This window comes from Perna viridis, chromosome 2 (assembly GCF_037379345.1).
Source record: "Perna viridis isolate PV_CMFRI_1.1 ecotype Kerala chromosome 2, ASM3737934v1, whole genome shotgun sequence".
Taxonomy (NCBI): Eukaryota; Metazoa; Mollusca; class Bivalvia; order Mytilida; family Mytilidae; genus Perna; species Perna viridis.
The window spans coordinates 27198723-27208525 of record NC_142446.1 but is presented as its reverse complement, the minus strand read 5'-3'; the positions used below and the strand labels follow the sequence as shown (position 1 = coordinate 27208525).

Sequence of the window (9803 nt, the reverse complement as noted above, 5' to 3'; positions counted from 1 at the left end):
GATGCAATTAGGTGTCGAACATCTATTTTTGTGAATACAAGGTTCAAAGAATAGACAATAATTTGAAAATAGTTTCATTTACGAATACAATCGGAACTACTCGGCCATTTCAGCTACACAAATTTCCTACTTTTATGTAACGAGAAAGACTGAGGAGTTCCGATTGTTACGAATACATATATTAAGGACGGTTGATAAATCCCTCGACCGTCCGTTCGAGACTCGTAAGAGTAGTCAAGGATGTTAAAAAAAAACCCTTGTAGTAAATCCCTCCAGACCCGACAAGGTAGTCAAAGACGTCAAAAACCTCCTTAATAGTAATCCCTCGGATCACTCTTCGCGTTGACGTACTCCCAAACAGTTAGAGTGGGGAAATGCTCTCGGACCCACGTGGGGTCTGGGAGAAGGCTAGAGCGTCAACAGAGCAGCCCAGCCGCTAGTAGGACATACTATGACTGAGTTCTTTGGTCAGGTATCCCGAAGGCTGGGCTTCGCTACTTCCAAATACTAACAGACATCTACTGAACACAATCCTTACCGGGGGGTGTCGTGCGAGATCCGCAAGGATAGTCAAGACCGTATAAATCACCAATCGGTATCCCTCGGATCACTCTTCACGTTGACGTACTCCCAAACAGTCAGAGTGGGGTCTGGGAGTAGGCCAGAGTGTCAATAGAGCACTCCAGCCGCTAGTAGGACATATTCTGACTGGTTTCTTCGGTCAGGTATCCCGAAGGCTTGGCTCCGCCACCAACAACAGTTGGTTCTACTTACCCACTAACATCGACCGTGAGAGGCCTGTATTGGTATTCAAGGTCGTTAAAAACTCCCAATCATCATCATCCCTCGGATTTTGTTTGAAATAATGTGCTTTAATGGCTATATTTCTGTGAAAAACTGATGAGCAAAACCATTTTTTTATCCAGAACATGCAAGAACTATTATATTTTTGTATCAAAGTTTTGTTATAGTGAAGATAATTTAAAATAAAAAAAACAAAAACAAAAATAGTACACTTTATTTCTTAAGAAGTAAGATTTGCATTTATAAGAAACTATTTACTTTTCGACTTAGACATTTCTGACATCAAACAAACTCTGATACCGTTTAAGGAAAATCATGCAATAAAGAAGACAGTTATCGTTACTCATATGGAGAAATTACTATCACCCAAAATGAATATTCATGAGCTAATTAACCACGTGACCAGTCGCCAGATACCCGTCATCTCAAATACCATGACTTTTCAGATATGCAGAATTTACGGAATATTTTGGTTGTTTCATAATTAACATTACCGGGCTTGTTTATTGATATAACCCAGCGGCAATGAAAGAACGATACACAGAGTGTCACTATTTTAGTTGTATCCTCCTGTTCAAGTCCTAAAAATAGTGTGCAAAGTAGCTGTGGGGATGTATGCCGAACGAAAATGAAAAGCAGACAGAAAAAAGGGAAGAACTTTAGTCTTCTTAATTTCTAAACACGATTACCGCACTCATACATAGATCAATGGACCACTCTGCATCATATATCCAAGATATTTTCGATATTTTATTTTCGGGCACGTGTATACATTTTCAATGCACCCAAATGGAGATTGGGAACCAATGACGTAGCACTTCCATATATGGTAAATGGTTGTTACTTCTGGTTTTCATTTATGCATATTAATTAGGTCGTCTTGATAACACAAATAAATCATTCTAACTTTATTTAGCACTAATCTGTTGAGAGAACGTTCGTTATACTAGTAACATACTTTAGTTTTAATACATATAAACGTTTAAAAATGATATTTGTGTGTCACGTCTCCTTTAACATGCTTTGGTGTATTCACGTGCTTTTATTGTTGGACAAGTGTTTATAATCCAGCGTGATGATTAAAAAGTTTTTTTTTTCAATGTTCATTTAAATCGAGGATTTTAAATACTAAAGACTTTATTGGCGAAATCTAATCAACAATAATTGGTTAAGACTCATTCATTCATTTCAATTTACAATTATTTAAAACAATTTTTTTTTAATTACAATCATGAACACTTACATGCATTTTTCAATGTGGTAACAAACAACTTTAATGATATGTTTATATAACCACAGTGGCCTCTTCCTAATATTCGAACAGTTTGATATGCACATAGTCATGTAATTAACTACAGGTGTACCATAAGAGAGAGGAAGTCAATAAGAGTGTGTGACTTATGGTTTGATAAAAAAGTGTTGACCGTATAGTTAGTAATATAAAGTCCCTGTTCAAATGCATATTACTTTAACATGTTAAAAAAGCTAATAGAAAATTTTAAAAAAAGTTTGATTTAAATGATTGTTATATCTATAATATTTACAAATACGTGTCAGGTGGCGTTTGTGTTTTTCTTTCCGATTCTCTCTAGACTCATCTACTTCTACAATTATTACTAAGAGCATCTTTGGACTTTTCCGAATTAAATGTATGGTGTGCTTTGTACGTTGTTGCTTGTTTACTGTATTACTCTGAACGAAGATGTTAAAACATTCTGAAGACTTTGAAAAATAAATTGTATATTATTTGTTAGTTAATTACACTTGGCATTACATAATAAATAACATATTTAGGCCGTATTGTGCCAATTAATGGCGGAAGACCCCCAGCAAAGCATGAAGGAAGTCGTGAACTTGGATATGTTTGCCAGCCGCCAGTCAAGTTTGCACAATGAATTCCGCCATTTTGGTTTTCTTTTTACGAATGTGACACACGAGTACACTGCATTACATGACAGTCGAAGGTAATTGGTGGTACTTCAGATCATTATCGTTGTGCCCGATCATTTTCATGTATCATTTAAGTGCTTTAGTCCACAACCGAATGATTCTTCACCTAGGTTGTCTAGTAGACGATCGCTTTCACATTTGAACGTGTTTACTGCCTAAAGGATTTTTTCAGTTTTTGAACGGGCCGATACATGCCCACTTGGAGTCTTCTGGACTCCACATGCATTTGTCTCACCATTAATGTTCTTTATAACATAGTCACATTTCTTGTTTCATAGTAATACTAGGCTAGTATAAAGATATGGCTTTCTATTTCTCTATTTTTTTTTCTACTGCAACCCTACTCTTTTTTATTTGGATATTGATATGCTCAAAACGACATATCAATTGATATGCAAATAAATAGTAGGGTTTCAGTGTCAGAGGAAATTATGACTATAGACCCTTTTGTGGTAAGTTGTTGAGCATGCTCAATATACACTTCTGTGAAGTAGGGCTTGGGCAGAACAAAGTGGTACGAGTTTGAGTCCCGCGTAGGGAACGACCAAATATTGCATGGCAAAATGGACAGTTCTAACATCGTTGGGAATTTTTCAGACCCTTCTATAAGTTAATATTATATAAACTAGATCAAAATCAAAAGTAACTATTTATCACTAATCTAATAATTGTATTTTTGATCATTTTAATGTACTTACAGCAAAAAATCAAGTAATGCAACTAAAAACTACTAAAAAAGGTATAATGACATCATAATCACTCCCAATGTTTTGACGGATATTTTCGGAAATATTGTCTTGTACAACAGAGAAAAATATCTGTCTATCAGATCAAAGAGTAGAGTACAGATTACCAATAAACTTTCTGTCTAGGCTGCCATTATTCTGTAAAGACCACAACCATGGTAAACCAGTGATAAATATACCTGTATGACCCAGCCACCAAAAGGTAAAAGGGTTTGAAACACAATCTTTGATTAGAAAAAGAGGGTAAAATATCCCCTAAAGAGTGTAACTTATCCTGTTTGGTTGGTAAAAATCCTTCCAATGGATATCCAGAAATCCACTTCACAAAATTCTTTTTATAGCAATTGGATATGATAAGAGTGATTAGTAGCCTTGAAATAATGGTTTTATTTCCATTATCATAAGTACCAATGTAAGACCCAATTTCACCAATGTCACATTGGAATTTTGCTCCACATTGGTCATCATTTCATGCAATACATAGACTGTGTCTTTTCATAAGAATAAAGAAACCTGCCCTGTTAGAATCAAAATAATTCACTGAGACTCCATTTTAACATTGTTTTACAATGGGCTGCCTTGCCACATAAAGGAGCAGCCTTTGGTAGAGCAATGATAAATATTACAGTGTCCACAAATTGTTTCTTAAATGATGAATGACTTGAACATAGTGCTGTGGACAGGTATCAAGAAGTGCTTTAGTTTTCAAGTTTAATGGGCCTAGAGGTTATACGGTTATATTGTATGTCAATGGAAAGATAAATCACTGTAGTTTTTGAATATCACACTTATCAGAGTGAAAAAATCGATAAAGTTTTCTGCTATTTTGCATTAATTTGAGGAGGGGTCAAAGATCAATTGACCCCAATACAATTTAAGAATTGTAGAATTTTCAAAAGTAAAAAACAACTTTTGAAAAAAAGTTGACTATTTAATTACAGAACAAAATGGACCCTAAATATGGTTGCATTTTAGTATATTTTCAATGATTAAGAGATAATAAAGACACCGTAGAATATTACAATGTATATCTAAATATTCTCTACTGAATAATGAATAAAATAAACAACGTTCTCGATTCGATCTGCAACATGAGCTTTACAAAATGTATTTGAAGTTCAGGAAGTGTCTAAAACACCTCAAAGTGCAAGAATGGGTGACTTGTTTTTTTGTAGTGGTCTTTTTTGGCGGGAAAACAAGTAAACAAGTAGATTCTTGAAATCTTAATAATGAAATAATGAAAGCATAATATTCCGATATCAAGTAGGAGTATAAGAAAACAAGAGTGAACAAAATAGGGACTCCAATAATGAGCCATGGTAGAAATTTTATCCCTTGAATAAAGAGAATTAAGATTGTTGAAAATTTATATGAAAAAGAAATCAAATTATATATATACTCGTCTGAATATAGCTGAAATATTGCTGCTCGGACGTTAAACCCCAACAAACAAAAACAAACATATTTATATATTTATATATATAAAAGACCACAAAGGACAAAAGGTGAACATGTTTTTAACAGGGACTTTATGAAAATGGTACAGGAGCAGATCTGGACACTTTGAAAGGAGGGATGCTGGTCTGGGTTCCTCAGAAAAAAGGGGGAACATTTTTTGTCAATTTTATTCATGAAAATGACAGATTTTACACTAAATAGGGAGGTGCCTGCCCATCTGGATCTGCAACTGTGGTTATATAAAGTCCCTGATAAATAAAACATCCATTTCTGGAGTAGGACTATGTAAGACCATATAATTTTGCATATGAAAAGTGTTTAATGGTTCTAGCACAGTGGGTTTTAGATCCTAACAAAGACTTAAGAGCTGAAAATCTGCTTCATACATGCATCAAGAGTGAATCTTGGGTATATGTATATCAATTATCATGATGACGGTTTTTGATGAATTGACAAAGATAACTCATCAGTGGTCTTAGTGTCTTATTAGAAAGAAAAGAAAACATTTTTTGGCACCCATGTTGGCTCTAATTTCTTGAAATTGGCGACAAAAAATGGCTGCTGGTAACAGAATTTCGGAAGCCTTGAGCAGGATAGGACAGAATTTTAGCCTAAAATTTTGACTTGGTTTCCCAGAGCTTAAATCTTGGTAGTCAATATGTATAGTTCTTTACAGTATGAATTTTAGTAGCCTACACCAGATTTTAGGGATCATTGGCGAGTGGGCACCTGCAAAGTTCAAACCCTTTAGGGTAATATGACCTTTGACATTGACATTAACAAATGTTTATACATGATCATTATCAAAAATTATAGGTCACCTTTGGCTGATTTTTTATTATCCTGGATTGGTTGTTGTCTCGGACATATGTCCAGTTTACATTCTTGTTACATTTGTATATGAAAAATAGAAGAAAGACATCAGTTTTAGTGTGCTAAAACAGTTCTTCCTAGTTGAATTAAAAATTTGAATGATATATATACATCACATTATAGGTCTCAGTCTTGCACTAATACTCCCAAAGACTTAAATGTTGAAGTGCACATTTTTATGGTTTTTAAAAAAAAATATGTAAATTTATTCAATAAAACTGTCACTTATGTAGCATTTCTAAGGACACGTAAAAAATTAATTTCCTGCAAAAAGGTAGGATGAGTCCATGAAGATTCGACAGAAAAGTAGTCTTGAACTATAAATAGCCATTTTCTCTACTTTCACTTTCCATTTGCACTCATTAAACAATCTACTCTTTTGAAAAAACAAAAAACATAAATAAGCATTATTGAAATGCATCATGCCAATGCTCAAACGAAAGACTCTACTATTGATTTCGGAAAATCATTTTGTGCTTTAAGATCCTCACAAAATGAAATGCCAAAGAGGGACCTAATGCATTCTCATCAATCCCAAACAGTAAGTTTACTATAGATCAATATCACTTTGAATGAAATTAAACAACAATGTGCCATAAAAAAAAAATGAAAACGTTAGAAATTACTTACCAAAAAAAGCCCATAAACAAAGATTTTCCTGATAACATAAGTAAAAAGAAATGGATCACTTTAAACTACTACCACAATGTGACATACCTCCAACAAAAACCAGGATTGATTTTAAAGATTTTCAATATACCCATTCAGATTTTAGAAACTAAACAATGACCATTCCTATACATATACTGTGCCAAATATCTAATCACAGTTTGAATTCAAAGCGCTATCAACCTTAAATGGTGTGTCCACACTTGACTCAAATGTTCAAGGTTTGACCTCTGTGTTTGTATCAAGCTGCATCCTTTCAAGCATTTTATTACTTTGGCAAGAAAGAAATGATTATTTAGATTGATGGAAAGTGAGAAATTTAATATCAGGTTCAATACTACAAAAAGAAGATTTTAGTTGATTTTAGGGTTTTATGGCCCTGCGATAACAAGCATTTACATAACATATTTATCACAAAAGTATCAGAAAGTCATAAAATGCTCCATCAAAGTCAGTCAGTAAGAAAGAATTGATTTTGTGAGTTATAAACCTTACCTGTTCATGAAATGGCCACCAAAAATTACCAAAACAAACATTTTTCTGGTTTTTGACAGTAACAAGAGAAATGTTGTAGTGATATACATGTATATGAAGTATGAAATTGCCCTAAGAGGTTCCATATTACTAAAGAAAAGTTCTGATTGTTTTAAGGGTTATGCAAAATGTAGCCCTAACAGTGCCAAAAAAAACCCTATTTGGTTTCTAGGTAAAACTTTAAAAGTAGTACTAGTAGTCTTTGTAAAAATCATGCAAATTCAGTTATATGTGAGACACCCCAAAAAAGGCTACAATTAATTTTTTTCTTAAGTTACTTTATAGATCTATATGATGAAATGTATAATTATTCATTCCAATCTGTCTGCTCTTGGGAGGTAATCTACATTGAAAATCCAATAGTTTCTATTGTATTGTGGTCTCACTAACCACTTCTAACGTTTCCATTACTTTACATGTTAAAAAAGTAATTTTCAAAGTCTCACTGTGAATTCCCAGGACAAATGACATCTTAAAGCTGCATACCGTTGCGAAGCTTGGAAAATAAGGCTTCCAAAATCATTATGCTAATGGTACGATCATAGTAGAAATTCTTCACAAAATTTACTTGAATAAATAATACTGAAAATCCACATTTTTACCTGTTCTGCTAACTGACAGCATGGAGGCAAATTACTCACACATGTAAACAATATTCATACACTTTTGTAGTTAATTACATATATGAATTTAAAGTACACATTCTCAGCTTTATTTTGACTACTTTTAATCATAATACACACAAATAATGCACTTACAATGCATATGTCTAGGTTCAGTGTGTTTTTGGTACTACATAGGGGGATGGCCATTTGACCTGGAAGTGGTTAGTGAGACCTTAAAAACATTTTATGAGTTTTTATGTTTTTCTTTTTTTACATTTTATGAAAGCTTGTGGTATTGTGAGTCTAATAAGACCAAAACTATCAAAATCAGACATAGGACTACAAAGAAATGGTCATTTTTATATCATGCCCCTCAGTGATATTTTCCCTAAATTACTAAAAAATTACAATTTTAACTAACTTGTCACACCAAATTGATACCTATGATAATTCAAGAAGTTGTAATAGTAAATATCATTTATCATTATGAAAAAATAACAGATTTCAACAATTTATATCATACCTATTTCATTACTGTGTGATTCTTAGTCTGTGCTGTGTGACTATTTGAGTACTTTGAATATCCCAAGCAGTGACGTTGTGTATTTCATGGATGACGTCAAGTTATGAGTCACTGTTACTGATAAAAATCTTGTTGCTATGTTGTTTTTTAAAATACCTTGCACAATGCACCTCTTAAAATATAGCCAGATTACCAATATCACAATACTGATTTTATGGGGAAATGGAAATAATGACCAGGAAAGGCAATTTTCCTCAAATTATGCATTTCTCTGAAATATGCCATAATTTAATTTATGGTCTCACTAACCACTTCTAACGTTTCCATTACTTTACATGTTAAAAAAGTAATTTTCAAAGTCTCACTGTGAATTCCCAGGACAAATGACATCTTAAAGCTGCATACCGTTGCGAAGCTTGGAAAATAAGGCTTCCAAAATCATTATGCTAATGGTACGATCATAGTAGAAATTCTTCACAAAATTTACTTGAATAAATAATACTGAAAATCCACATTTTTACCTGTTCTGCTAACTGACAGCATGGAGGCAAATTACTCACACATGTAAACAATATTCATACACTTTTGTAGTTAATTACATATATGAATTTAAAGTACACATTCTCAGCTTTATTTTGACTACTTTTAATCATAATACACACAAATAATGCACTTACAATGCATATGTCTAGGTTCAGTGTGTTTTTGGTACTACATAGGGGGATGGCCATTTGACCTGGAAGTGGTTAGTGAGACCTTAAAAACATTTTATGAGTTTTTATGTTTTTCTTTTTTTACATTTTATGAAAGCTTGTGGTATTGTGAGTCTAATAAGACCAAAACTATCAAAATCAGACATAGGACTACAAAGAAATGGTCATTTTTATATCATGCCCCTCAGTGATATTTTCCCTAAATTACTAAAAAATTACAATTTTAACTAACTTGTCACACCAAATTGATACCTATGATAATTCAAGAAGTTGTAATAGTAAATATCATTTATCATTATGAAAAAATAACAGATTTCAACAATTTATATCATACCTATTTCATTACTGTGTGATTCTTAGTCTGTGCTGTGTGACTATTTGAGTACTTTGAATATCCCAAGCAGTGACGTTGTGTATTTCATGGATGACGTCAAGTTATGAGTCACTGTTACTGATAAAAATCTTGTTGCTATGTTGTTTTTTAAAATACCTTGCACAATGCACCTCTTAAAATATAGCCAGATTACCAATATCACAATACTGATTTTATGGGGAAATGGAAATAATGACCAGGAAAGGCAATTTTCCTCAAATTATGCATTTCTCTGAAATATGCCATAATTTAATTTATGGTCTCACTAACCACTTCTAACGTTTCCATTACTTTACATGTTAAAAAAGTAATTTTCAAAGTCTCACTGTGAATTCCCAGGACAAATGACATCTTAAAGCTGCATACCGTTGCGAAGCTTGGAAAATAAGGCTTCCAAAATCATTATGCTAATGGTACGATCATAGTAGAAATTCTTCACAAAATTTACTTGAATAAATAATACTGAAAATCCACATTTTTACCTGTTCTGCTAACTGACAGCATGGAGGCAAATTACTCACACATGTAAACAATATTCATACACTTTTGTAGTTA

The 9803-nt window shown here is 33.1% G+C and overlaps 1 protein-coding gene across 2 annotated transcripts in view; it reads left to right on the top strand.

Annotated features, from left to right (window-relative positions):
• Positions 1–2629: 2629 nt before the first annotated feature.
• LOC148624284 (chromatin-remodeling ATPase INO80-like) overlaps positions 2630–9803 on the top strand; it is a 46669-nt gene continuing 39495 nt past the window's right edge. The window contains exon 1 of one of the 2 annotated variants that reach the window (XM_088566942.1): positions 2630–2768. The gene's annotated coding sequence lies outside the window, so the exon portion shown is untranslated. Of the gene's footprint in view, positions 2769–3681; positions 3703–9803 lie in introns of those variants that run through there. The other variant, XM_088566943.1, reaches the window with a different exon arrangement.